General features: G+C 44.1%; 1 long non-coding RNA gene across 4 annotated transcripts; it reads right to left on the reverse strand.

Annotated features, from left to right (window-relative positions):
* Nucleotides 1-389: 389 nt before the first annotated feature.
* Nucleotides 390-3,295, reverse strand: LOC119281648. 4 transcript variants are annotated; one of them, XR_005138495.1, is made up of 5 exons: nucleotides 3,209-3,295; nucleotides 2,176-2,478; nucleotides 1,803-1,973; nucleotides 720-981; nucleotides 390-605 (listed from the first exon to the last, which is right to left on the reverse strand). It is a non-coding gene; the product is annotated as an uncharacterized LOC119281648 (long non-coding RNA). The 4 variants fall into 4 exon arrangements; XR_005138494.1 differs by having other exon boundaries at nucleotides 1,803-2,478; XR_005138496.1 differs by having other exon boundaries at nucleotides 390-611; nucleotides 1,803-2,478.
* Between the last annotated feature and the right edge of the window lie 1,437 nt (nucleotides 3,296-4,732).

The following is a 4,732-nucleotide window of genomic DNA, read 5'->3' on the forward strand; positions in this document are numbered from 1 at the left end:
GAATGTAAAAATAATTCCCACATCCATCATATACTGGGAGCTTCCACTTGAATAGGAAAATTTGTTTATCCCGTAACTTCGTCAACAGTTTGAGCTTGCATGTTTTATATCATTGAACTGAATGATATTTTTTCAATAAATAAATAAATCATGTGTGTTTCCTTTTTTTGTTGAACTCAATATTTTTTGCAACAATGTTTTGAACTTCTCTCATTTTGCGACTGGAACTTTTACCATTTGAATTTCCGTGTTTTCTTTTCGTTTAAGCTTTTTCCCCAAAGTTATCTGGTACGCCGGGTTTGAACTTACAACTTTTGTAGTTGTGAACTTGTCATGTTTTTACAATGCCAAGCTAGCAAATAGTAGGAGATTAAGCCAACGAAGGGGCTACAATAATACAACAGTCAGATCGATAGCTAGCATCAATAACAGTGGTTACCAACATATAAATGAACTTGTAACAAACTTGCACACGACTTGACAACACAATACACATATGGATGACCACACAACGAGTAGCTCCAAATAAAAATGGACGACCACGCAGGAGGTTGCATATGGATGAAGTGACGACCCATTTTTTCTCGTACCGAAGCTTCTCTGCACTGAAGCTTGTTTCCAGAAATCATATCAGTGGGTTATTAAACACCTGCAACAACATCAAAAGAGGAACACTAGAAAAAGAGGACGCCGCTATACAGGAACTGCAGTGGACATACCAACATAAATCCTCAAGCAATAATCGAGAGAGCTCACAATCTCCATGGCAGATGCCTATGAATTCACCATGGAAGGACCTCCCACTCCCCTGCAGTATCTCCTTCCACTCCCTGCACACACACACGGAGCAGAGAGAGGATGAGAGGGAGATGACTGCGTCGGATCAAGGACGGAGCAGAGGGTGGCCTGCATGCAACTCTTCTCTTGACCGGCTGTGGAGCATGTTGTTGTACCGACGAGGCAAGGGTCCAAATATATCACCTAAATCAGTTCAAAGAATTTTACAAAAACAAGTAGGGAACAAAGACAAAAGTTATGTATGGCTATCAGGCACAACTTCTATATATAGAAGGATTAGTAAGGGTCTCAGGAATTGACTACATTATTTCAGTCAACTCGATCTTCATCAGTACTAGAATGACTGGACAAGAAGTTTAGATTTGTAGCAGCACACGCACCAAACTTGCAGAGTTTTTCTTCAACATTTTTAGGTGATTACATCAATAGTATGATTGGAAAAAATATTTCAGATTTGTAACAGCACACACACGATACTTGCAGAATTTTATGGAAATGCACGAGTTCTGATTTATCAGTACATAGTTTTATGGAAATGCATGAGTTAACTTCTTCTAGGCACTATCTAGACATGGTGAAGACTAGCTAATGTAAGGATAGGCAGAGAACACTTAGTATTGAACTTTTTTCCAAGTATGTATTGAACTGATTTTTTTTTCAATGAGCTGTTGTAGTGTAGGTACTAGAGCTACCAGCATCTTTTTATATATCATGATAAAAAGCAAACAAACATGCATCATCTCCACCAGACCATTCTCTCATCATCTTCAGAACATACATACTAGAGAAAATTGAACTGGCAATAGAAGAAATTTATACTTTTTTGGGACTGTATCATGTAATACCACATCTAGAAAGCATGCCAAGCGAAATGTATATTTATTTTTAGTTGAAGAACTAGCAGTCTTGCAGCACAACAGGCACATCATGGTGCTATTAACTAACTTACAAAGATCCTTTCTGCTTTGTAGTAGTGCCTGAGGTTACAAGGGTCGGAAATTTACCATTTAACGGCCTTCATGCCACCAGCAGCGCCGGAGGCGACCTTGTGTCTCCTTTAATTTAGAACACCGTTCTCCTTTAGACGGTTGATTAATGCCACACACATGCACAAGGCAGTGTGCCAAGAAATCAAACTGCACAAGTCAGAAGGCACAAACACCACGATGGCTCCTCTAGACCACAGAATGGATGGAAGCACAAGACGATAAAATAAAATAAGAATTGACTTGAACTTAAACCAAAATGATAATTGAACTGAACTAAAATTAGATATTAGGCTGAATTAAAATAAGAAACATATAGCGAAATTAAATTCTATAAACACAAGCATTTTCAGCAATCAATTTTTCCTCTTGAATATGTAGAGGGACACACCTTGTTTTTCTATTAGATTCCTACATCCAGGTAAAGAAGTGGCTATAGGAGCTTCAGGACAAGGTACTTCAGCCCATGTTTTTGTACTTTCTTGTTGATTGCTTCAGTTTGGTTCCAAGAACACTATGCTTCAGTTTCGATTGCAGACCTGGTCGTCACGGCGGGCAGGCACCATGGAGGAAGAGGATCTGGAGCAGAAGCTCTCACACGATGAAGTTGTGGACGGCGCCGAGAACGTCGAGATATGTTCGGTGAGGTTGTAACATATCTACGGAACTGAAGGATATGATTTTTGTATTATCCCTGATCACAATGAACAAAGTATTTAGGACTGATGCATACATGATACTCGATCAATACTAAAATGGACAATATTTGTTAAGTTTCTATCTATGAACCTACCAACTTTCTAAACATGAACTTCTCGCTAAGGTTGTTCTTCGGTATTAAAAACTGTTTTCTGCATTAACAACAAACACCTAAAGAGCATCATGCTTGCAACTAGAAAACATGTCTTCTTTTCCCCCTTTTCACACAAACTACTTTGCAAAAAATCATGACACAATTTTTGCAGTACAAGAACAACTTAAACACAATAATTCTCTGCAAACGAATTTTTGAAAGCACAATTTATTTTTTTCATTGCATTTTCTCCACAATTGGAGCAACAAATGCCATCTGTTTTTTGTAAAATGGAAATACGAAAACATTTGTAACATGAATTTTGCTAACAGACATGTATTGATAAACTACTGAAGCTATTTGTTGACGAACTATACTTAGTTTGGACAGGCAGCTCAGCCTCTTTTGGCACATGGGCACATGTATTAACATATCTAGTTGACAAGAGGTACCAAATGTCTGAAACAAGAAAAAGTACAGAAGCTGAATCAACACCGTACAACTTTTTGCTCCATGAACTAATGAATCCTCACCCAGTCACAGTTTTTTTCTATGTGGATTCTATTGAACTGAAAAAAGCCCACAACGTGTACTGAAAAAATACCTATGGTGTCAACTGAAAAAAACGTACAAGTGTAGATGGGGGCATCGATCCGGTGCAGGGAGATGGCGGCGTCGCCGGCTGGGCTGCGGGCGATGGCGGGATCCAGGGTGCCGGGGGGGGGGTCTTGGGCAGGGCGGCTATCGCTATCGGAGATGGGGCAGCGACGCGGCGGCCGCGACGGGAGATGGTGGCGGCGGCCGCGACAGGAGATGAGGGCGGCGGCCGCGGCGAGAAGTGAGGGGACGGCGGGCGCGGCGAGAGTTGAGGGGACGGCGGCAACGACGAGAGGAGTTGGACGGCGGCCACGGCGAGAGGTGGGGGGCGGCGGCCACGGCGAGAGGTGGGGGGCGGCAGCCACGGCGAGAGGTAGGAGATGGCGGCCGGGAGATGAAGGCACATGGGCGCCGCGGACGGGAGATGAAGGCACAGGGGCGCCGTGGCCGAGAGATGAAGGCACAGGGGCGCCGCGGCCAGGACGTGGAGGCGACCGGCAACCTACGCGGGGAAGGAAGTAGCCGGCGGCTGGTTGGCGTCGTTCTCGGTCGAGAAGAGCGAGGAACGAGGGGAGTGCAAGGTTTGGATAAGGCAGGGGCGATACCTTTTTATATTTTTGTTAGCCTATCGTTTAATACAAATCACTACACGCTCGTATATAGGACGAGAGGTAACAAAATAATATTCCTTTACTGGTAACAGAATAGTCTAGCCCTATATATATGCATCGATATCAATGAAAGGGGGCACTATCTGTGGACTGAATTGCAGAATGCCAGAATAAGAGGGGGAAAGCCAGTCCTATCAAAGACTACGCTTCTAGCAGCCTCCATCTTGAAGCATATAGAAGAGAGTAGTTTCTATGTATCAAGTACCATTGTATAGCCTAAAACCTACCCGGCGATCCTCTCCTCGTCGCCCTATGGAAGAGCCATCACCGATTGTATCTGGAACTTGTATGGGGTGTGTTTTTATTAAGTATTCGGTTCTAGTTGTCAGAGGTCAGAATACAACTCCAAATCATCCTGTTACCATGGACATGACTATTCAAATAGATAAACTTCCTTGCAGGGGTGCACCACATTTCCCGACGCGCTCGATCACTCTGGCCTGACACACTTTCCTGGGTCATACCTGGCCTTGGATGATCAACATGTTGCAACCCTACCTAGGCTCAACAGAGAGGCCGACATTCCGGTCTACATCCTAAGTGCGCAGGGGTCTTGGGCCCATCGCCCGTTGCACTCCTTTATGTTGCGTATGTGTCCGTGATCAGTCCTGGCAACCCACACTACAAGGCGGTTGCTTTACGCGGACCACCCAAGCGTGCGCCGCTCAGTCGCTGCCATTTGGAAAGCTTCGGCTGATACTGCGACGCCTGTTGCCTATATCTTGTCTCATGTGGCGGTTAGTGCGTATATGACCAACGACCAACTCAGATCAAATATCCAGAACTCGTTAGGCGTGTTATTATGAAATAACCGCGGACAACAACCGGGACCAGGCCCAACACTCTTCTAGGTGGTCTCAACCTGCCCTGTCGCTCCGCCACAAGGT

This window comes from Triticum dicoccoides, chromosome 3B (assembly GCF_002162155.2).
Source record: "Triticum dicoccoides isolate Atlit2015 ecotype Zavitan chromosome 3B, WEW_v2.0, whole genome shotgun sequence".
NCBI lineage: Eukaryota > Viridiplantae > Streptophyta > Magnoliopsida > Poales > Poaceae > Triticum > Triticum dicoccoides.